This window comes from Populus trichocarpa, chromosome 11 (assembly GCF_000002775.5).
Source record: "Populus trichocarpa isolate Nisqually-1 chromosome 11, P.trichocarpa_v4.1, whole genome shotgun sequence".
NCBI lineage: Eukaryota > Viridiplantae > Streptophyta > Magnoliopsida > Malpighiales > Salicaceae > Populus > Populus trichocarpa.
The window spans coordinates 7,066,381-7,092,307 of record NC_037295.2 but is presented as its reverse complement, the minus strand read 5'-3'; the positions used below and the strand labels follow the sequence as shown (position 1 = coordinate 7,092,307).

General features: G+C 33.9%; 1 pseudogene; it reads left to right on the top strand.

Annotated features, from left to right (window-relative positions):
- The first annotated feature begins 1,125 nt into the window (after nucleotides 1–1,125).
- Nucleotides 1,126–24,732, top strand: LOC18103110 (probable LRR receptor-like serine/threonine-protein kinase At1g29720; annotated as a pseudogene).
- The last annotated feature ends 1,195 nt before the right edge of the window (nucleotides 24,733–25,927 follow it).

Here is a 25,927-nt window from a genome sequence, read left to right as displayed (position 1 = left end):
ATATATATATATAAAAGGTCCATTCCAACACAACAGTGGTGGTGTAGCTGTATTCTTTTTTTATAACTAGGTAGACTTTAGTTTTATCATCTTTATTATGTATTCAAACTGTTTTCTTCCTTTTAATATACTTTTGGATTACTTTTAGTAAACTTATAAATTTATTAAATTAGGAATATTTGTATATAAACTTATAATTGTAATAATTGATTGTTTTTCTATTTTGTGTTTCTATTTGTTGGTCTTGTTCAAGGTTCAAAGTAGATTTCTCTTCGTAAGGAAGTCTCAATCTTATCGAGTTAAATCCTAATCATTCTAAAATCTAAATTTTAGCATCGTATTTATTTTGCACTTTGCATCTTTAATGCTTAAGGGTATATATTTTAAAGTATAATTTTATACCTCCAAATATTAAAGTCTACAGTTAAATCCTAACACTTTAAATATAAAATTAACAAAATGATTAGTGAAGGATTTTTGTTACTTTGGCTAAACTCTAAGAGAAAATCATAAGCTGGTTATAATATCCATTTTACATTTTAAAACATGAGAAAGATGTATTTTTTTGTTTTTTTATGAAAATATGTTTGGAAAACTTTTAGGATTTGACCGTATGCATGAAAACAAAATATCTTTTATTTTTTCTAGAGGAAATTAATTTAAAAAAAATTTGAGATTTTTTTAAATTTTTAAAAAATTAAAAAAATCAAAGAATATCGGGTATTTTAATACCAAATATGTATCTTACAATATAAAAATACTCCCTGATATTATACAAAATTATTGAAAAAACTAGCGAGAAAATCACAAATATTTTGAAACGACCCTTGGAATTTTTTGGATTTTTTTTCTTTCTATTATTATTATTATTATTATTATTATTATTATGTGAAATATAAATTGAGTTGGACCTGGCCCAGCCATACGGGCTGGGTCGAAATGGGTTCAGCCCATATTAGTCGAGTTAGCCAACTAGTAGCTCAACATACCCTCCTCCTCCTTTTAGGCGTGGGTTAGACCCATCCCAACCATCTAGGCAAGGCCAAAACGAGTCCAGCCTAGTTTGCATCTGTTGCTAGAAGCCAACAGTTGCAGGATGTGAATTATTTCACATCCTGCATGCAAATGAGAGGGGGGAGAGAAGAAGGAGCTCACCTGGCACTTGGGTCACAACTGTTGTCACTAGTCTTGCAGAGGACGGTGAAAGTGCTGGTGGCTCACAACAATGCTGAGGTTGTGGCTGGGTTCCTGTGGTGCAAGAAAAAGAAGAAGTTTGTGGTGGAAAATGAGAAGGAGAGATTGGTGGTTATGGTTTTTGTTGTGGGCGAGGAGATGGGTTGATAGAGGAGTTTGTGTTGTGGTCGTTCAATTGTGCTAAGGTTGTGGCGGCTGAAAACACGGTAGAGAGAGATAAAGAAGAGAGAGAATTGTTAGCTTAAAAAAATAAGGAGGGAGGTTGGTTTTTTGTCAACTTTTCACTCGATTTTCTTTACACTCAAGGCATGGAATCCACCTTTATTTATAAGGGATGGAAGAGGAACATTTTGTCTTTAACGGTGTCAAATCTTGATCCTTGATTCAACCCCAAAGGATCTCAATCGTTAGCTCAAAGTAGGCATCATGAACTATTAAATTTGACAGTTGAAGACTTCCTAAGCAGATCTCTTTGGGCCGGCACCATGACCTTTATGGTGTCAATCACCATAAAGTACTACACCGGGGTGTAATCAGATGTTAGACAATTATTTTCGTGTAAGTTTTGTCAAATTTGGTGGAGAAATGAAGCATTGAATGCCCTTAAAAAGTAATTCACGAGCAATCTTTTCAAGGAAAAAAAAAGAAAATGAACAGTAACCAAAACAGCGCCGTTTTGGTAAAGTTCAATTTAGTCTTTTGATTTGTGATTTCTCTCAATTACACCCTTGATTGACTTCAAACTTTTAATTTTGTGTAATTTTGCCCTTAATAAACTTCAATTTCAACCTTGGAGTTCAACACCCTTTTTATTTTGATCATTAATCTTGAATTTCTTTAATTTAAACCTGAAATGACCATTAAACTTTTAATCTCTTTAATTATCTAAAAAGTAACAAGACTATTTTCTATAATACATGCACAACCCACATGTAGGTAGGTAGACAACTATAATTATTAATTATTATTTTTTATAATACATGCACAACCCACGTGTCACAAGACTATTTTTGTGAAATAACAAGAATGTGTTCGTTCGAGAAATAAATTTGCTCACGGTTTTAGGAAAAAAACTCAATATTCAAAGCAAATGATGACTATCAGAAGCATTAAAACTGAGGGTGGTTTTATAAATGAGAATAGTTGTTTTATAAATTATTTTTTATTTAAAAATGTATTAAAATAATATTAAAAAATTATTTTTAACATAGATACTTTAAAATAATCTAAAAATATAAAAAAAATATAAAATGTTTTTTAAAATATTTTTGAAACATAAAAATAAACCAGCAACAAGAATGAAAGTGTCAATTATGCACCAACTAGCTATATAAATGCATGCATTTGAGTCCATCATAAACTCCAAATTGCTTGCAATTAGTGAACAACTAGCTCAATCAGTATTTGCAAAAAGAAAAAGAAAGAGAAAAGGCAGAAAATTCTACTTGCAATTAGTGAACAACTAGCTTGTTGTCCGCTGAATGGGACGGATCTGCCAGTGTGTGTGGTCACCGAACCATGAATTTACCTGTTCCGGTTGTCAGTACCGAACTGTGAGCGCCGTGAGAACCACTCTGAGGTCACGGGCTCAATATATGTCGTCCATATTTCCCCCGAGATGAATGGCGGTTTGAATTCCCGCCAAACCGCCACCTCATTCCATCTTTCAAGACTGTTATCCCTCGCATGTCTTTTTGATTTTTTTGGGTATCATACCAAAAATCATGCAACCTACTTCCATAGTAACAAATTAGAATTTAAAACATAAAATTATAAAACAAAAATAAATATTATTTTCCATGATACCTAGTTACCGCGTGATTCTCCCATACCCTCCTCACAACATTGTTGTCTGCCCTATCCCACTCAAATTTGTTCTGTGTATCTAAATAATTCATATAAAATAAAAATAGTACAAGATATAAAATTATAAAAATTATTTATTAAAAATAAGCTGAAAATTAAAAATTAACACCGACCTGAAATCGCTTAAACCATGCATTGATATCAGGTTTCCACTCAGGATGTCTGGAAACCTGGCTCTATTGAAATAATGGAATCTCCATCGACAATTTAAACGCCAATGTTATAGTCCTTGCAGCCTCAATGTTTGTGAACCTGAAATTAAATAAAAGTAGTAATATTAATTAGTTGTTCATAAATTATGTTATATATATATATATATATATATATATATATATATATATAAAACTAAAACCTAAACAAACTTACATTGAGAGATCATCCTTCCATTGTGTCTAGTACTTGCGGGTGAATTGACCCCGCTGTGAAGGCACACCGCTTCTGCGTTGTGAAGCCACGCTAGAAGAGGCAGCATCACAAGGTGGCGTAGATTCCTCGTCGTGATCAGCACCTAAGGATATGTCCTCCTCGCTGCTAGAAGAACAAGCTGCAACCGTCTTCTGACGACGTGCTGTAGATTTCATTCTACGCATCTACACAAATTTATACGAATAATTACATAATTAACTTTGATTATTTTTTAAAAAAAAATTCAACAGAGTCTCCTCTATACTGGGGGTCCCAAGTTATCGAAAAAAACATATTACACTTCCAATTTTATTTCACATCCCGATCCAATCATCCTGGATCTCAACCCAACTATCATCATCAACATAAAACATGTTATTCAATAACATCATATAATGATATTCAAGTAAAAGAATCAATTTCAACTATGAACATTCATTGTTAAATTGGTACTTAGAGTTACAAACATTACATTAAAGTCATACATTCAAATTTATGGATTAATATTACATTTCAAGTTTTAGGAGACAAGACTCTTAATTTATAAATAATTACATGGTCAAAAGGAAAAGGTAACTAAATCAATATCATTCCTAACACGATCGATCCTAATGGACCTCAAAATAGAAATTAACGTGAACATAAATATAAAAATATAATAACAAGCAATAACAATGACATGTAAACAATAATATCCTAAAATTAAGATAAACTAATTAAATTTAATTCTATATTTCAATTAACATTTAAAACATAAATTCAACAATAACAATTATAGCAATACAAACAATAATATCCTAAATTAAGATAAAGTAATTAAATTTAATTCTATATATATAAATTAACATTTTTAACATAAATTCAACAATAACAATTATAGCAATACAAACAATAATATCATAAAATTAATAAATAAAATGAAAAAACTAAAAAACACTATACAAAACAACATAAACACAAAACAAACAATACACAAAACTAAAAAACACTATTTCAATTCAAAATAAATTTGGGAATAAAAAATGCTTACTTTAATAGTGTGTTGAATTTAAGATTTTATCTACAAACAATACACAAAACAAAGAACACTAAAAAAAATAATCATAATTAAAATAAAAAAATACAAAGATAAAGAAAAAAGAATACATACCTTTTAAAACTACCACCAAAACAATAAAATCCCTTCCAAAAGCTAAATATAAACCAAGAGGAGAAGAGAAATGGAGAAGAAGAGAAACTACCTTCCAAAAGCCAAATATAAACAGAGAGGAGAAGAGAAATGGAGAAGAAGAGAAACGAAGCCAGAGAAAAAAAATGAACCACATGGGGGGAGAGGGGGTTTTATATAGCAATATTTCCGACGGTATTACCGACGGACATTAATTGTTGTCGGTGGCATTAAATTCCGTCGATAATATCTCAGAAATTAATTGAAATGCGCACAAAAAAAGTTTGAAAATCCCACCAGACTTTTCGATCCGTCAGAAAGTCCGTTGGTATTTGTGCAGACAGACACGTGTCTGACATGCGTGCGCTTCAGGATGTGCGTAAATCCGTCGGTATTATACGTCAGTCAAGCCGTCGGTGTACCGGTCGGTGATTGTGGCACAATCCCGTAAATGTTTTGCAACTCTTTGGGAAATACCAACGGGTATGGTCCGTCGGTGACGCTGTCGATGAAAGTGGCACAATCCCGTAAATGTTTTTCAACTCTCTGTGAAATACCGACGGACCATACCCGTCGGTGACGCCGTTGGTGAAAGTGGCACAATCTTGTAAATTTTTTTCAAATCTCTGTGAAATACCGACGGGTTGTGATGAAATAAATAATTAATAGCTTGTTTAACGAGTCTTGTTTAATTGTTATCAATTCTATTTTGAAGTTGTGATTTCTGTAAATTTATATATGTATAAATTTGTATGTATGAACGTTGATAGTTGATAATTGATAATGAATATTTAACATAAGTGTTGTTTTAGTTTGTTGGATAATGTCAGGGAAAACCAATATTTTTGTTATGTTTTATAGAGGTTCAATAGAAGTCATGGATGATTGTTCATGGATGTATCGGGACTCACCCCAAGGATTGCGGAGGATGGATTATTGTAACGGTGTCCAGGGTTTTATTAATTTCGCAACATCTATTCTGAGGAATTTTATTGATGGCGGTATTAGGTGTCCATGCAGAAAGTGTAAAAATTTAAAGTTTTTGCATCAAGATGTTGTAACGATGCATCTTCTAACCAAAGGGTTCATGGAGGATTACCTGTGTTGGTATGCTCACGGAGAACTATTTGTTCCTGATAAGAGCATGGAAGAACAGGTGGTTGGGTCAACTTCTAGTGCTAGCAACATGCATAAAGTTGAAAATGAGAACAGTAATCCTTACAGGAATATGGTTATGGATGCAATGAGAATGAGTGAAGGTAATGTCAGGGAATGCCCAATCGTAGAAGAAGAACCTAATGCAGATGCAACAAGGTTTTTTGATCTGTTGACAGATTCTGACGAACCATTATGGGATGGCTGCATGAACCACAGTAAATTATCAGTCGTAGCACAGGTGTTCACCATCAAGTCAGATCACGGGTTGAGTGAAGCCAGTTATAACAAGATTATTGAATGGGCGAGAAGCATTTTACCTTAAGGGAACAAGCTGAAAGAGAACTTATATGCTGCCAAGTCCATGATGAAACCCCTCGGTTTAGGATACCAGAAAATTGATATATGCCCTAACTTCTGCATGTTATACTACCTTGAAAATGCTGAGATGACCGAGTGCATGACATGCGATCATTCCCGTTACAAACCCAGAACTGGTAGAGGAAAGACTCTCGTGGCATATAAAAAACTTAGATACTTCCCAATCACACCTAAACTACAGAGGTTATTCATGTCACCAAGGACTGCTGAGCACATGACATGGCACCAATCACACCATGCGGTTGATTGAGTGATGGTTCATCCTTTTGACGGTGAAGCCTGGAAACACTTTAACAGTATGCATCCTCACTTTTCAGCTAAATCAAGGAACGTGCGTCTTGGGTTGTGTACAGATGGATTCAACCTATTTAGGTTATTTGCTGCTCCTTATTCTTGTTGGTCGGTCATACTGACGGTTTATAACTTGCCACCGGGGATATGTATGAGGCTGGAGTTCTTGTTTTTATCTATGGTCATACCAGGTCCGAGCAGTCCGGGGCGGAATATAGATGTTTGTCTTCGTCCATTGATTGATGAGTTGACGAAGTTATGGTCCTCTAGAGCTTTGACTTATGACATTTCGAGGAAACAAAATTTTGTTATGAGAGTGGCTTTGATGTGGACTATCAATGATTTCCCAGCTTATGGAATGGTTTCTGGTTGGAGCATGCATGGAAAGCTAGCATGTCCATACTGTATGGAGAACAACAAGGCATTCACGCTAACAAACGGGGGTAAAGCTTCTTTTTTTGACTGTCACTGTCATTTGTTACTGCCGAATCACAGGTATAGAAAGAACAAAAATGATTTCTTTGTTGGTAGAGTTGAAAAGGATGTTGCACCCCCGCATCTTTCCAGTGAAGAATTGTTTGATGTTGTGTCAGAGTACGGTGACATTATGTTTCGTCTCCAATCAGGTAAGCAGAAGTTTCCTGGTTTTGGTTTGACCTATAATTGGGTGAAGCGAAGTATCTTTTGGGAGCTTCCTTATTAGAAACCAATCTTCTCCGCCAAAACCTTTATGTCATGCACATTGAAAAGAACGTGTTTGAGAACATTTTTGCACCGTCATGGATGTGAAGGGGAAGACAAAGGACAACATCAAGGCTAGATTGGATGTAGCGATGTTCTATAACCGTAAAAATATGGAGTTGGTTTGTGATGGGTCACGGGTCGCAAAACCAAGAGCAAGTTTCGTGCTAGAGAAAAACGCACAACTACTAGTCTACAAATGGCTTAAGAGTCTGCGTTTCCTCGATGGACATGCCTCGAACATATCAAGGCTGGTTAATATGGAGGAATGCAAATTATATGGAATGAAGAGTCATGACTGCCATGTGTTTATGCAAACACTCATCCCATTAGCTTTTCGTGATTTGTTACCAAAGGGGATATGGGATGCACTAACGGAGATCAGTCATTTCTTCAGAGATATATGCTCTAGCAAGTTGAATGTTGATCACATTGAAATGCTTGAAAAGAATATCATTGAGACAATATGTAAACTTGAGATGATATTTTCTCCATCATTTTTTGACTCAATGGAGCATCTACCCGTACATTATTTACCATTTGAGGTAAAAGTTGGAGGATCGGTCCAGTATAGATGGATGTATCCATTCGAGAGGTTAGATATTACAGGAGCTATGTAATTTATAATTAAATGTTTTTATTTTTATTTTTTTAATTGATAATTTTTTATTAATATATATATATATATGCAGATACTTGTTCAATCTTAAAAAAAAGGTTAAGAACAAGACACATGTTGAGGCATCAATATGTGAGGCCTATATTGTTGAGGAGATCTCAACATTTATCTCATACTATTTCGAACTTCATTTAAGAATGAGGATCAACCGTGTTCCACGACATGATGATGGTAGTGAAGTGTCTTCAAGTGGGAACTTGTCAATATTCTCCAATCCTGGACGACCCACACCTAAAAATGCCGTGAGGGGAAAATATTTGTCTGAAATAGAGTTCAGACAAGCACACAATTATATCATATTTAACTGTGATGAGCTGAGACCTTTTATTAAGTAAGTAGATGTTCGACTTAAACTTTGTCAAGAGTATACTATTTATGTTTTGTGATACCATGCACTCATATAATTTGGAATAACTTTACAGGCAACATCGACGATACTTACTGTCCAATAACTCACAGCTGACCGAATCCCAGATCTTTCAATTACAAGATGAACAATTTGCCACATAGTTTAGAACACATGTAAGTCCTATCACAAACTCATTATCTCTTGCAATGTAATTAATTGTAGTCAATGTTACATAATATCCGTTTATTGATTATTGTTGTATTTAATTTACAAGCTAGGTTTATCAAATGGGAGGTAGTGCTGCTATTTAACTGTCTTTACTAGGCCTAGGCCCTGAAAGAAAAGTCAAGTGCTATAATGGGTATTTTGTCAATGGATATGTCTTTCATACTGAAGAATACGAGTATGGAAGAAAGACATACAACAACGGTGTTTATATTAAGGGATCGACTTCTAGTGAGTTTGAAGTTGACTACTACGGTAGATTGGAAGAGGTCATCGAACTGCAATATCATAGCGAGCAAAATAGAGTGTTTTTATTCAAATGCTATTGGTATGACACAACTGACAGAGGAATCAGAGTAGATCCTCACTATGGTCTCGTTGAAATCAACTCAAAAGCTAGACACCGCAACGTAAATGACGTATTTGTTTTCGCAAAGCAATGCCAACAAGTTTATTACACATACACCCCTTTCTTTAGAAAGGACCGATCAAGAGTTGATTGGTTATCCGTTTTAAAAACAAAACCCAAGGGTTGTGTCGAGGTTGTTTAGGATAAGAACGAAGACACAAGTGTGATAGATGAAGTCTTTCAAGCTAGTGAGTTGGTTGAACCATACCGAGTTGCTCCTTTGATTGACTTAGAAGAAAATTCAAATTTTCATGTTTTCAACGATAGTTTTAAAAGGTATGTATTCTTTTTTCTTTATCTTTGTATTTTTTTTTATTTTAATTATGATTATTTTTTTTGGTGTTCTTTGTTTTGTGTATTGTTTGTAGATAGAATCTTAAATTCAACACATTATTAAGGTAAGCATTTTTTATTCTCAAATTTATTTTGAATTGATATAGTGTTTTTTAGTTTTGTGTATTGTTTGTTTTGTGTTTAGGTTGTTTTGTATAGTGTTTTTAATTTTTTTTTTATTTTATTTATTAATTTTTGATATTATTGTTTGTATTGCTATAATTGTTATTGTTGAATTTATGTTAAAAATGTTAATTTATATATATAGAATTACATTTAATTAGTTTATCTTAATTTAGGATATTATTGTTTGTATTGCTATAATTGTTATTGTGGAATTTATTTTTTAAATGTTAATTGAAATATAGAATTAAATTTAATTAGTTTATCTTAATTTTAGGATATTATTGTTTTCCTGCCATTGTTATTGCTTGTTATTATATTTTTATATTTATGTGTACACGTTAATTTCTATTTTGAGGTCCATTAGGGTCGTGTTAGGAATGATATTGATTTAGTTACCTTTTGCTTTTGACCATGCAATTATTTATAAATTAAGAGTCTTGTCTCCTAAAACTTGAAATGTAATATTAATCCATAAATTTGAATATATGACTTTAATCTAATGTTTGTAACTCTAAGTACCAATTTAACAATGAATGTTTATAGTTGAAATTGAATCTTTTACTTGAATTTCATTATATGATGTTATTGAATAACATGTTTTGTGTTGATGATGATGAGTTGGGTTGAGATCCATGATGATTGAATCGGGATGTGAAATAAAATTGGATGTGTAATATGATTTTGTCGATAACTTGGGACCCCCTAGTATAAGGGAGACTCTGTCGATTTTTTTTTTAAATAATCGAAGTTAATTATGTAATTATTCGTATAAATTTGTGGAGATGTGTAGAATGAAATCTACAGCACGTCGTCAGAAGACGGTTGCAGATAGTTCTTCTAGTAGCGAGGAGGACGTATCCTTAGGTGCTGATCACGGCAAGGAATCTATGCCAACTTGTGATGCTGCCTCTTCTAGCGTGGTTTCACAGCGCAGAAGCGGTGTGCCTTCACAGCGGGGTCAATTCACCCACAAGTACCAGGCACAATGGAAGGATGACCTCTTAATGTAAGTTTGTTTAGGTTTTAGTTTTTTTTTATATATATACTTATAACATAATTTATGAACAACTAATTAATATTACTACTTTTATTTAATTTCAGGTTCATAAACATTGAGGCTGCAAGGACTATAACATTGGCGTTTAAATCGTTGATGGAGATTCCATTGTTTCAATGGAGCCAGGTTTCCAGACATCCTGAGTGGAAACTTAATAATGATGCATGGTTTAAGCGATTTCAGGTCGGTGTTAATTTTTAATTTCCAGCTTATTTTTAATAAATGATTTTTATAATTTTACATCTTGAACTATTTTTATTTTATATGAATTATTTATATACACAGAACAAATTTGAGTGGGATAGGGCAAACAACAATGTTGTGAGGAGGGTATGGGAGAATCACGCGACAACTAGGTAACATCAAAAATAATATTTATTTTTGTTTTATAATTTTATGTTTTAAATTCTAATTTGTTACTATGGAACTATGTTGCATGATTTTTGGTATGACACCCAAAAAAAATCAAAAAGACATGCGAGGGATAACAGTCTTGAAGGATAGAATAAGGTGGCGGTTTGGTGGGAATTCAAACCGCCATTCATCTCGGGGGAAATATGGACAGCATATATAGAGCACGTGACCTCAGAGCGGTTCTCACGGCGCTCACAGTCCGGCGCCGACAACCGGAACCGGTAAATTCATGGTTCAGTGACCACGCACACTGACAGATCCGTCCCATTCAGCGCACATGCAAAATGGATGGTAAGATTAATTTTAATGAAATATACCGTTCATTAATTTGTCGTTCCTTATAATATATTTAACTTTCAACCTATTTTTTCCTTACAGGCTGCGTCTCTTGGACATGAGTCGAGTTCAATGGAGCTGTTTGTAGAGACGCATGTGCGGAGTCAAGACCGTCAAAAGGGGGTGCAGCAGTTTGTGGACAACCGTGCTCAGCACTTCGTGGTATGTTCGTTCATTCATTTTATTTTGTAAGTTATTATTTTCTTGAATTGCATCTTGAATTGCATATGATGATTTTTTAAAAAATTTTCAGGAGACCTATAATAGCTGGTTGAGGAAGAGATATGGGGACAATCCTTCGACCCATCCAGATTTCGATCCAGATTTGTGGATGGAGGTGGGATCGTCTAGTGGACCCGATAAAAATCGGGTCTACGGGCTCTCCAACACTATGGCTGAAAACTTGCGTTCGGCTCATAGTGTCTCAACCGTTGGAAGCTCTCCATCAGTATCGAACACCCAGTCTGAGGAGTTCATTGCCTTGAAACAACAATATCAACAACTCTCGACGAATTATGATGAGCTCCATCAAATAGTCATGGAAATGAGATCAAAGATGGGTGATGATACTTGTGCAGCTCCTTTTTGGCCGTACGATCCCGGGAACAACCAGCCTCCTCCTCCTCCTCCAGCTCCGCCGCTATTCTAGTCATTTAATTTTGTTTTTTAAACACATTAAATTTGTAATGAATATTATTTCACATTATTTTTATATTTTAATTTTTAATCCATTAAATTTGTAATGAACATTATTTTTAATGTCAAAACATTATTTTTGTTTATTAAGCTTTTTTACTATTAATAAATTATTTTTTTATGTATATTTTAAATACATACCGACGGACATTATCCGTCGGTATTTCACAGAGAGTTGCCAAACAATTACCAGCCATGCCATAATTACCATTAGTGCCATAATTACCGACGGAGTATCCGGCGGTAATTACCGTTGCAAGTTCAGACGGATTTTGTTTGTCGGTAATGTTCCCGCGGGAAAATTATTTTTTTGGCGCGGGCGTATCCGTCTATAAGACCGTCGGTGTTCCGTCAGTGGGTGATTTTTTTTTATTTGCAACAGAATTAGCGACGGAAAGGGGAGTTACCGACAACTATTATACCGACGGACGGGTTACGTCGGTGAGGCCGTCGGTAATTATTTTACCGACGGAGTTAATTCCTTGCACCAACGGAATTAGTCCGTCGGTAAAACTGTTTAATGGTGTAGTGATTTTCAATATTGAAAGATATAATTGGAAAAAGAAATTCAATAAAAAAAGATGAGTAAAATCCAAGACACATGTCATGAGACCGTGATAACTCTATAAAAAGTAAATAAAAAAATAATTATGAATCTCAATTCCTAATAAATTCAATGTTGAAGGATTAAATTAAAAAAAATCAATTAAAAAAATAACTTGAGTCTACCCGATTTAACCTTTCAAACTTGTGCCACGAGGTTAGAATAACTGTATAAAAAAATAAAACAAATTATGAAATTTAATTCCAATTAACTCAATATTGAAAGAGAAACTGAAAAAAATATTCAATTAAAAAAATGACAAAACAATCAAGTTAATCAAATTAATCTACAAAACTCATGATTAAGGTCATAAGAATATAATAACCTCATAAAAAATTAAAAAAAATATATAAAACTAAATATCTAATAACTCTAATGTTGAAAAATAAAATTAAGATTAAATAAAAAAACAAATTATTATTCCAATTAACAATGATTTGCGGGGAGGGGTTAGTGAAGTACCCTCTTTTTTTTAGTTCTTGTTAATTATTATTATATAAGATAAATGAATATATAACTTTTACAAATAAAGATACATCTACCGGTACAATTAACAATAAAATAATATTTATACATAACAAATTTTTATCATCATTCACTTCCTTATAGTAATAATCCACCAATCCCACAATATAGTTTTTAAACTCTATCTTATTTAGGAGTTAACCTAGCAATGAATCTAGAGTTTAATTTAGATTACGTTTTATTTTAAACTGATTTAAAAGTTGACATAGTTAAATCTAGTTAACTTAAATGAGCCAAGAAATAATAATTTGTTTTTTATTTTTTATTTAAAATAATATTATTTTATTTTATTTTTTAATTGCAAACAATTTCATTAAAAAGAATATAATCTTAAGGTTTACCTGCGAAACTTTCATCCAAATATTAAACCAAATTAAGTCCTGAACAATTTGACGGTATAAGCTCCAGACAAACCGGATACGATAAACATGCCTCCAGTTAACTTGATTCGAATGGTCGAATTAAGGAGTGTGTGTAATGTGTATGACCATTACTTGTATGAAAAACCGGCCATGACTACCTCAAAAAATACCATCATAATCTATTTACTATTATTAATAATAATCTAACAACTATTTGAGAATGTTTTGAATAGTGCACACACTACAAGATTTCATAGTTTTAGTGACGGAAATATTTCATCGGTGTGTGATTACCAGTTCGTCGGTGATTTATTTACCGACATCTTCACTGACGGATTACGTCCGTCGGCTTTCCTTTCATTAGTGATTCCACATTCCGTCACTATATCGGTCGGAAACACAAAAAAACCATTTGCCGATTGTTTTACAGATGGAATTTGCGCGTCAAAAAAGAGTTTCCCGCTTGAGATATACCGATAGATTTTATTCCGTTAGTGATATCGTGATTTACCGACGGCTGAGTACCGTCGGTAAATTGGTCGATGAGTGTTTGAAATACCGACCGAATATATCCGTCTATAAATTCATCGGTAATTGTGGCAACTACTGTAAAATGCCGACGGATTCAGTCTGTCGGTAAAGTTGTAGGTGAGTGTATGAAATACCGACCGAATATATCCGTCTGTAAATGCGTCGGTGAATGTGTCAGCTACTGTCAAATGCCGACGGATTCAGTCCGTCGGTAAAACCCTTTGTAATCATTTTTTTCTAAATTTGTTTTTAAAAAATTATTTAGAATACATAATATAAAATTATATAAATTAATGGTAATAAAAACCAATTAAGCAAATAAAATTTATATTAAACATCAAAAACAAAAAATCAAAGTTAAATAATATTCATTACAAACTGAATGTGTTTCAAAAAAAAATTAAATGAAATTTTAAAGGTAAATAATGTTTATTACAAATTAATATAAAGGTGAAGCTGGAGGAGGAGGCTGGTGATTATACGGCCAAAAAGGATTAGGCGCACATGTTCCACTCTGTGTTGCCATGTTCATGACCATTTCGCGAAACTGTTCATAAGCCACTTTTTGTTGTTCAGACTCTGCTCTTTATAGTGCTTGAGATGCTTTGAGTTGTTCAGACTTTGCATACTTTGAGTTGTGCGTACTCCACTGATAGGTGGTCGTATTTTTCGATGAACTGAGTCGTGTGTTGCTGCAAGGCCACGAACTCCTTAGATTGGGAGCTTGATATTGATTGGGAGCTCTCAACGGTTGAAACACTACGGGCCGACCGCAAGTTGTAAGCCGTAGTGTTGGAGAGCCCGTAGACCCTATTTTTATTGGGTCCACCAGACGATCCTACCTCCATCCACAAATCCGGATGGGTCGAAGGATCATCCTCATATCTTTCCCTCAACCGGCTATTATAGGTCTCCTGAATTTTTTTTTTTAAATCATCATATTCAATTCAAGAAAATAATAACTTATGAAATAAAATGATTGAATGAACATACCATGAAGTGTTGAGCATGGTTGTAACGAACCCGACTGTACGACTTGATCAATGTTAAAAGATCCCAACATATTCTCTTAGTTTGAGGGTAACATTTTTTTTTATTTACAAAAAAAATTCGGCAGAGTTTCGTTTGTATTTAGGACATCCCAAGTTATCGACTACTATTAATTTACTCAATCAACCCATCATCACAAGGTCTCATAAATCTCATAATTCATCACCTCACACAATCCATACAATATATATAAACATAGCCCACATATCATATCATAAAATTTAAAAGAAAAAGGAATACTAATATGCAAAGAAAGCATTACAACATAATAAGTGTTCTTAAACATTTCAAAAGGGCTAATTACAAGATATCTAAAGTACTACATGCTAAGCTGAACTTTTATAAATACATTAAGGTTTACACAAAAGCATACTACATAAACGCATTAATTCCCTTTTGTTTAAGTTAAATATTTACATAAGCTTGACAAAGTAGAATCCTAAACTAATGATCTCCCTAGATATTTGATGGACTTGTTACATAATTAAACATACCATTATGTTGATAATAGATATATATATATATATATATATATATATATATATATATATATATATATGTGCTCATGTAATATATATGAATGAAGTATTAATTTTCTATCGGATCCATAAGAATTCTAACAGACAACTTATATTTTGCTTGTAAATCTTTTAAACCCAATTAACACTCATTTGCATATTCTTAATTTGAATACTCTTATTTACTTGCATGAACCGGGTGACTTTGTAAAGTCTAATCTTGTAATCCATTTATCGGCAATCATATCACGGATGCCATTAGCCGAAGCTAATCTTGTAATCCATTTCTCTCCCGACAATCCTATCACGGATGTCATTAGTCGAAGCTAATCTTGTAATCTATTTCCCGGCACTCCTATTACAGATGCCATTAGCCGAAGCATTTCCCGGCAATCCTATCACAGATGCCATTAGCTGAAGCTAATCTTATAAATATGTTAGACTTTATTTACATTGAACATGATATTTATTGTAATTGCATTCATGAGAAGAATTTTAAATTATATAAGTGCAAATAGGAGGGAAAAATCACGCACCTGCTCCTCCTATCTCGTGACCTCCCTTAACAGAAGATCCAATCCTGGTTGCTCCTCCTGAATCACAAGGAAGTTTTTGGCTATGATTCCTTCAAGTCGATATTATAAAGAATCCATATTCATTCATTGCTCATATGTTACTTTCTATGCATGTTCATTTCTTCATAATAATAAACATACATATATCAAGTATATTTTCAAAGTTAGTATTTCAATGTGCAAGTGTTCGTATGACTCAATTCTTTTATATTCTTACATATAATATTCACATGAAAGTCTACTATTATTGTCCAACTATGAACTATTACTGTTCAACTATTATTGTCTAGACATTGAATTGTTACTGTCTAATGGTTGCTGTCCAACCATTGTTGTCTGAAAACTCAACAGATTTTTAACTATATCTAGAGTTCTAGAACTCCATTTTAAGTGAGATTGATCTCGTTGGAAAGCTAAGACATGAGACTACAAGTTCTCTAAGGAAGGAGAACCCAGTTCTACCTCCAAGATAGTCAAAATTGCTCATCAACCCATCAGTCCTACTGCCCTACAGAATCAGTCATGACTCATCTCGATTGATAACCCATAACTGGAGTTCTACATCTCCAAATTGAGCAAGATCAGTTTTCTTGGTTAGCTAACATCCAAATCTTCAATTTCTATGAAGGAACTCGATCTTAATTCTCTCATCCTCCTACCCGAAATCTCACCGAAAGTTAGGAGACAAGTTTGTCCAGATTCGTCTCCCCCTCCTCTTCACACAATACTTTCATAAACTACATACCACACACATGAATTAACTTAATTTTAACAATAAGTACTTTTCCTCCTATTCATATCTAAGAACCCTAACCTATGATTCAATATCAAGACATCAATTCATTATCGAATTTGAAATGAATTTTTAAGATCATGTTTAGAACACCTTACCCGGTAAGAATTAAGATTTTGATCTTCAACTAGTTGAAGATTTTCAACTCCCTTCTTTCTTTTCTTCTTGTTCAATTTCTTGTTAGTCCCTTACTCACAAGTGTTTATCCCATCTATAAACCGTTAATCTAGGATGGGTTCTTGAAATTGTAGTGTTTCTCTCTTGATTTTTCAAGAATGGGTATAAAACTCCCTATTTTCTCTCCTTATGGTTCCTGCAGATTTTTGGTGAGGAGAGAGTATTTATACTCTATAATTTCCCTTATTTGCATTTAGGCCCCACTTCTTTTAAGTGTATTATTCTCTTCAATTAAATCCAACCCTCAACATTAGTGGGCTTATTATAATGTCTCGAATTATTTCACCCGAAAATTATATTCAAAAAATTTCTGAATTCCTGTCTTTTATTTAACCATATGCATGAATTTCTTCACTTTTATTTCTTCCTTTTGACAGTCTTGACTCCGCACGTGCGTCTCTACAAATAACTCCATTGGACTTGGCTCACGTCCAAGAGACGTAGCCTGTAAAAAAAAAAAAGATTGCAAGTTAAATATATTTATAAGCTACAACAAATATAGGAAGGTGATCAAGATAGTGAAAGTAATGCTGCTGCAAGGAGTTATTATAGATTAGGATCAAACTGGGGATTCAGCAGCACAGGAGATTTCATGGATGATGAAAATTTCTATGATAACAAATATACGCTTCAATCAAATTCTAATATTTCTCTAGTTGACTTTGGATTGTATGCAACAGCACGTAAAACTCCCCTGTCTATCACTTATTATGGATATTGTCTAGAAAATGGGAATTACACTGTCAGACTCCACTTTGCTGAGATACAATTCACATATGAAAAACTGTACAACAAAGTTGCAAGGCGTGTTTTTGATATTTACATTCTATCGTTTCCTTCCGAAGAGATTGTGGATGTCCTTTTTTTTTCTTCAAAGAAACCCTTTTGAGTATGAAACTTTGTTCCAGGGAATACAAGTGCGAAAGGATTTTAACTTTACAGAGGAAGCCAAAGGATCTAACAGACATTTCACAAGAGCATTCAACACCACCGTGACAGACCGTACCCTGGAGATCCGATTATACTGGGCTGGAAAAGGCACTACTAGCATTCCAAGAAGAGGAAATTATGGTCCTATAATTTCTGCTATATCCGTATGTTCAGGTATGTTACATGTTCTTTTTCTGCCTCTCATTTGAAACTTACAGACTTCAAGGAGTTTAATTTATACAGTAGAAGGACACCATTGAATTCATTTCTATTTCAATTTTATGAGCTTTCTGGGTTTTTTTTCCTCCCCTCACTGATGAGATTAAACACATTTGATGTGTCTCATAAACCAATCTGCATAAGTGATTAGCCTGATTTTTGTTGTCACTGTAACTGTAAGCTTATTCCACTCACTTCATTATCCCATCTAAGAATCTTTCCGTGATCTGTGGTTTTCAGGTTACAGAACTTATTGTGAAGGTGAGAATTGAACTGTGCTATAGTGGTCGGGTGTCTTCACAGCGCTAATGGTTATTATCCATTTGATGGGATGTTTACCCTTCTTTGCGTTTGCAATTTTATTTAATATCAGAACCTGAGGAAACAAGTAAGAAACCTATTGTGATCGGAGTTGTCACTTCAGCAGTATTTCTTATTTTCTTGGTGATGGGTGTCATTTATTGGAAGCTCTGCTACGGAGACAAATACACAAGAGAACGAGGTATCGTAAAATCAGACATTTCCGCACACTGGGTCTTCTCTTAATTTTCTAAATAATGCGCGTAGTGCATGGATATATGATTTTCAAGGATTTCTATTATTTCACGATATGTCTCCTGACTGTCATCCTCTCCCATACCAACCGCTACGTGCAGAGCTTAATTAAAGGGCTAGATTTGAAAACTGGTTCCTTCACCTTGAGGCAGCTAAAAGCGACCCCTGACAATTTCAATTCAGAAAACAAGATTGGAGAGGGTGGTTTTGGATCCGTATACAAGGTTTGTCATCTAATGAATTTTTCATATTATCACAATTTTATTATACTATAGCATTTAGATGCGTGATTGACTTCCTATGCAGGGTGAAACCTCGTCTTTAATTTGAATAAAGCCAAAGACGTGCTTGGAGCTTCGTTTGTAATCATATAATGATGATACTGTTAATGATCAAGTTTTAGACAACGTTTTGTTGCTTACCATCTATCTTGGTATGCTTATGGATTTATAATTCTATATATGTAAACGGTCTATGAAAGCTATCTCCGTGGTTGTGAGAATTCAGAGCCCAAGGCACTCTTCCTGGCCAGTGATTATTACTCCCGATTTATATATGGGGATGGATATTATGAATATTTTTAATAAAATTTAAATTTAAAGAAGGAATCAGCTTGTTTTTGTATGAGATTTTTTGAAAATGGTGTACTAAAATGAAAAAAAAATAATAAAGTTTATTTACTTGACTGATGAAAACTGAAAGTTGGTATATCAATGCTGCAATGTTTTTTAATAAATGCCAAAGTATGAGGTGCTAATTTATTTATTTTAAAAAAAATCCCACATTTAGTTCCCTTGCCAAACCATGTCATGCCATTTAGGCATCGATGAGATAGGAGCTTCATAATGAAAAATTATCTGGAGAGCAAGTGAAGCATGTGGGTTAGGATGCAAGTGACTCTGTGAAGCATTTGGCTCAGATCTCAGATGTATTTTTTTTTTCCTTCGATCTTGTTTTTCCTTTAATATTCCATCAAAAGTACATATCAATGCAAATATAAGAGCTATTTTTTAATTCATGCTCCTCTCTCACAGCGACGTACATGAAAATAATTTATTGCTGGTGAATTCTTTTTTTCCTTTAAGCCTAAAATACCTTTTGTGCTATGAAAATCACGAAAAGCAAAAAATAAAAGTAATTCTAATCTCTTTGTTTAATGAAAATTTGTCACTTTTTTATTTCTAAAATTAAAACAAATTAAAACCCCTTGGGAAAGGAGAAAAGGGTAAGAAGAAAGGGGAAATGGGGTGGGTCAGTGGGTGGAGTGTCAGGCGGCGGGGGAGTGGGGCTCATGGGAAAAGAGGAACACTAACTCAGCAATCAATATTAAGTAGTTTTTATAATTTTTATGGTGAAATTATAAAATCAGTTAATTTTTAACGATTTTAATGTGTTAACGATTTTAATGTGTTGAACTGATTCTATGCAAGTTTGATCGAGTTTGATTAATTTTATTAATTTTAAAATTTTTAATTTAATTTTACATATTTTATATATTTTAACTTGTAAAATTATATAATTTTACTAGTCAAAATACAGTTTTAATAACATTGATGTATATATTCATGCCATAGGCATTTTTATCTATCCCGGTAGCGCCTCAACGAAAGCCTAGTTTCTGAAAATATGTGGTTTTTTTTTTTAATCTTGCTTAGCATTTCATTTGTTCCACTTATTCTGCACACAGATCTATTAGTACTCGTGTTCATATTCATATTTATGATTCCCTTGGCTTCTTGCAGTGATGTTTCCTACAATAAGAATGTGACATGCTTTATTATTCATTTACCCCAAGATATAAGCACAAACAGTACTCATGAAGAGGGAACAGCCATGCACCGATTTTCTCAATAATGCTAATTCTCGAGGCATGGTTTCGATATCTGATTCTTATATTGCAGTTAGCAGAACCATTTGAAATAATTACTATAATTTCCATGTCTTACAGAAGCGGACTTCTTCCATGCTCAGGCATACATACATGAGTGCCCAAAAAGTATGTTATTCTTTTCCCTCCTTAAATGAGAAGTAACGAAGTTCTTTAAAATCAAAGCAAATCTGTTTCAAATTTATCAGCATACCGAAATCAATGATCTACTATAATATCAGTGTCTGTGTCTTTATTTGAGCACGAGTACTAATTTCAATGTAGATTTTTTTGCCTTAATTCTACATTCTATTCTGCACACAGATCTATTAAGGATGTATTCATTCTCAGTTTTGTTGGACAAGTAAGGATTTATCTGTAACCAAAACATGGCCTCAACCAGAACTTGAGCACCTCACGTTTTCACCATCTATATCACTAATCGGAAACCAAGGGTTGATAGAACAGCCTCCATCGACTCGAGTTGAACACTGATTGTGACAAGCCACTTGGAAAAGTATTAGCCAATTCTAATCGATTTCAAGCTATATAGTAGAGTAATAGCTCTTGTTGTAGAGCAAAGGGATCCAAAAATCTCAACACTTACACGCCCCTACGATATGAGAAGAATATTTGCATCTGTTCTAATGGTGTACTAATTTGACGTATTGCAGGTTATCGTTCATTCCATGTAAACTGTGGTGGACCGGATGTAACCAGTGGGAGTATCTTGTATGAAGGTGACGTAAGCATTGAAAGTGATGCTGCTATGATTTATTCCCAAAAAGAATCAAACTGGGGATTCAGCAACACAGGAGATTTTATGGATGATGATGGCGAAAGCCCCGGATATATACTTCGTTCAAACTTCTCTTATTTACCAATGGATACGGTGTATTCTACAGCACGCAGAGCTGCCATCTCTCTCACTTATTATGGATATTGTCTAGAAAATGGGATGTACACTGTTAAACTCGACTTTGCTGAAATACAATTCACAGATGACGAATCGTACAGAAGAGTTGGAAAACGCTTTTTTGACATTTATATTCAGGTAATTGAGATTAAATTATCCAAAAAGAAGATTTTTTTTTTCAAAAAGATCCTTTTAACTTGGGATTTGTTTTCCAGGGGAAACTAGAGAAGAAAGATTTTAATATTGAGGAGGCTGCTAATGGATCTAACAAACCTTATTCTAAAGAATTCGATGCCACTGTGACAGACAATACCTTGGAGATCCGTTTATACTGGAATGGAAAAGGGACTACTTGCATTCCAAAAAGAGGAAATTACGGTCCTCTTATTTCTGCAATAACTGTACTATGCTCAGGCATGTTTTATATATATATATATTCCCAGCATTTCATTTGAAAGTCACTGACTTTGCGAATTTCATTCATATACAATGACCTTTATCAAATAAGTTAAAATGAAAACCAAGCAATGATATCATAGCTTTATTGATGAAGTAATTATGAGTTCAAATCTGTCATTTCCCCCACCGGTTACATAATTAACAAACAAATTCTTCCTTATGAACCTGGCTTTGATTTTCATCATAACTGAATGTAAACTTCTACTCAGTTCATTATACCATCTAAGAAGCACTTTATGGTTTGTTGTTTTCAGGCCAGAGAACTTATTGTCCAGGTGAGAAGTAAACTGCTGCCCTACAGTGATTTATTGTCCCATTGGCTTTCTGTGTTTGTACGTGTAACTTTGTTTAATTTCAGAACCTGTAGAAGCAAGTGAAATACCTATCGTGGTTGGAGTTGTCACTTCAGCCTTACTCAAATTGTTTTCTTGGTAATGGGTGTCATTTGTTGGAAATTCTATTTTAGAGACAAGTTCATGAGAGAACGAGGTACGGTGCCGTTCGGTAATGCAGCCGTACCAGAGGTTAAAATAAACTATAGTTTCTATGTGTTTGGTTATGTAAAAAAAAAAAAAAGTTTTATTTTGATGTGACCTACAGTAATTGTAGCTGCACCTATGGCTGATAAGAAGCTGGAAAATTATGTTTTCCAACAGTAGCTAACTTTATTTTTTAAGATTCACTGTATTCAACATTATTTAATGACATTATATAAATTAGAAGTATATCGCATAATAACGTGACACTTATAAAATTTAATGAGAATTTTAATTTTGTTTTTGATAATATTTTACTTGATGTTGTTGCAAGCTCAATAAACCATGAAAATTATAGTCCTTGTTGAATGAATTTCGTACGTTTATGAAATTGTAGATAGTTTAATGGAACAATAAAAAATATTTTATATAAAGTATTATTTATTTTATGATGTAATAATAATAGTTAAATTTATAATATTTAAATTAAAAACCAACAATACTAATATATATTTTTAAAAATTATTTTATAACCTCAATTTCAAAACTATTTTTAACCAAACATATTAAATTATTTTTTATTCAACCTCAATTTCAACCACAGTTTTAACCAAATATATATTTTTTCAAATCAACCACAGCTAAAAGTATTTTTTATAAAACAATTTTTTTCAAACCACAATCACAGCAGCTTTCACAATACCAAACACACCAAATCAATCATCTGCGTGCTAAAGCCTTTTCCTTAATTAGTTAATTAGCAGCTATTACCCGCGCAAACATCTAGAATATAACACATCCGCGCATTGATGATGTTGAAGCATTTCCCTTGTGTCACCAACAATTATGTGCAGATCTCATGGGGCTAGATCTGAAAACTGGTTCCTTCACTTTGAGGCAGCTGAGAGCTGCCACTAACAATTTTGATTCTGCTGGCAAAATTGGAGAAGGTGGATTTGGCTCCGTATACAAGGTCTGTCACTCTAATATTCTCTTGCATATTATCCCAGTTGATCATTGGACCCTTTGTTTTATCATGCAAAATGTCTACGATAAATTCAATGCAGGGTAAATTGTCAGATGGAACTCTCATTGCTGTTAAGCAGCTATCTCCTAAATCCAGGCAAGGAAACCGAGAATTTGTGAATGAAATAGGCATGATATCTGGTTTACAGCATCCCAATCTTGTAAAGCTTTATGGATGCTGTATTGAAGGAGATCAGTTGCTTCTTGTGTACGAATACATGGAAAACAACTCCCTCGCCAAAGAAATTTTTTGGTAACCATAATGGCATCTGATTAATTTCCAGTAAAATCTTCTTCTTCTTTTTTCAATAATAGCATCGACTAGCAAAGTTGAAGTCATTTTATTTAGTGAACCTCCTTTACTGGATTAGCTACAGGTTCAGAAACAAGTTTTCTGATGCTGGATTGGCCACCAAGATATAAGATATGTGTTGGAATAGCCAGAGGTTTAGCATTTCTCCATGAAGAATCTGCAATCAGGATTGTTCATTGCAGATTCTTCACAGAGACATCAAAGGTACAAATGTATTACTGGACAAAGATCTAAGTGCCAAGATATCAGACTTTCGACTAGCTAAGCTCAATGGAGAGAACACTCACATTAGCACTCGTGTTGCTGGAACCATGTAAGTTTTAATCAGACTTAATTTTCAGCTTCCTTTATTCAGTGATAGCAATATACTCCGGTAGAGTCACTAATCTGGCATGGTTCTGATTTCAGAGGATATATGGCTCCAGAATATGCGCTGTGGGGTTATTTAACAGACAAAGCAGATGTTTATAGTTTTGGTGTTGCTGCTTTAGAAATTGTCAGTGGAAGAAGCAATTCGAGTCACAGGACAACAAATGAATTCTTAGGTCTTCTTGACTGGGTAAGTTACAAGTCTGTTCTTGTTGCTATCTTGAATTCATGATGCATTAGGCACTACTCCTCTCTGCAAATACTTTACCTTTTGCTTTCACAGGCCCATGTACTGCAATAAAAAGGAAATTTAATGGAGATAGTGGACCCAAAGCTGCAGTCTGAATTCAACAAGGAAGAGGCTGAGAGGATGATCAAATTGGCTCTTTATGCACCAATGCATCTCCATCTCTAAGGCCTGCAATGTCAGAAGTGGTGAGCATGCTTGAAGGACAGACCAGCATCCAGGAGATGATCTCAGATCCTAGCATTTATGGTGATGATTTACACTCCAAACATCTCAAAGGCCACTATCAGCAGGTCATGAACCAGAGTTTAAACAGCACACAAGACCTCTTTCCTCGATCTGATAAATCGTGGATTGGAAATTCCTCTACATCTGCCCATGATCTCTACCCATGAATCCCGAGTCCATAAGTTTAAACCTCAGTGAAACCTCGTCTTTAATTTGAATAAAGCCAAAGACATGCTTGGAGCTTCGTTTGTAATCACATAATGATCAATATTTAGACGTCTACACAACGTCTTGTTGCTTACCATTCATCTTGGTATGCTTATGGATTTATAATTCTATATATGTAAACGGTCTATGGAAGCTATCTCCGTGGTTGTGAGAATTCAGAGCCCCAGACACTTTTCCTGGCCAATGATTATTACTTCCGATTTATGGGGATGTATATTATGAATATTTTTAAAAAAAATTAAATTAAAAGAAGGAATCAGCTTGTTTTTGTGTGAGATTCTTGAATTTGATATGACTACAGACTCTTGAATTATAAATAGAGAACTGTGAATAAAGCTTGGGGGCCAGAAAGAAATACGCAAGACACAAGGCATAAATTATGTCCAGCATTTAACCAGGATCATACCCAAAAATTCCAACCCCTTTCTTGCCGAATCAGCCCTTCCTCACAAACAGCCCTCTACATATGTAAACGGTCTCTGAAAGCTATCTCCATGGTTGTGAGAATTCAGAGCCCAAGGCACCTTTCCTGGCCAGTGGTTATTACTCCCGATTTATGGGGATGGATATTTTGAATATTTTTAATAAAATTTAAATTTATAGAAGGGATCAGCTTGTTTTTGTATGAGATTTTTGAAAAATGCTGTACTAAAATGAAAAAAATAATAATGAAGTTTGGATGAAAGTGAAAAAACTGTATCTGTGATTTTTGACTGATGAAAACTGAAAGTTGGTATATCAATGTTGCATTTTTTTTTAATAAATGCCAAAGTACACGTAAACAAAAAAAGGAGTAACTAACAGAGTTTGGATGAAAGTGCTTGATTAGAATTCTTAATTGAGTTGGTGCATTAAAAAAAATAAAATAAAATTCATGCATTTGATTGATAAAAAGGTATGTCCAACGTATCATCCAGATGAAGTATCTGAGAGTTGTGTCTTTAGCAAACATCACAGATCCAGTTTTGCCAAAGAAGTCAACTGAAAGGCAAATAAGCCACTGAAGTTAGTGCACACAGACGTGTGTGGTCCCATAAATCCTATGTCAACTGGACAAAATAGGTACTTCCTTACTTTTATTGATGATTTTAGCAGGAAGACATGGGTATACTTTCTGAAGAGGAAGTCAGAAGT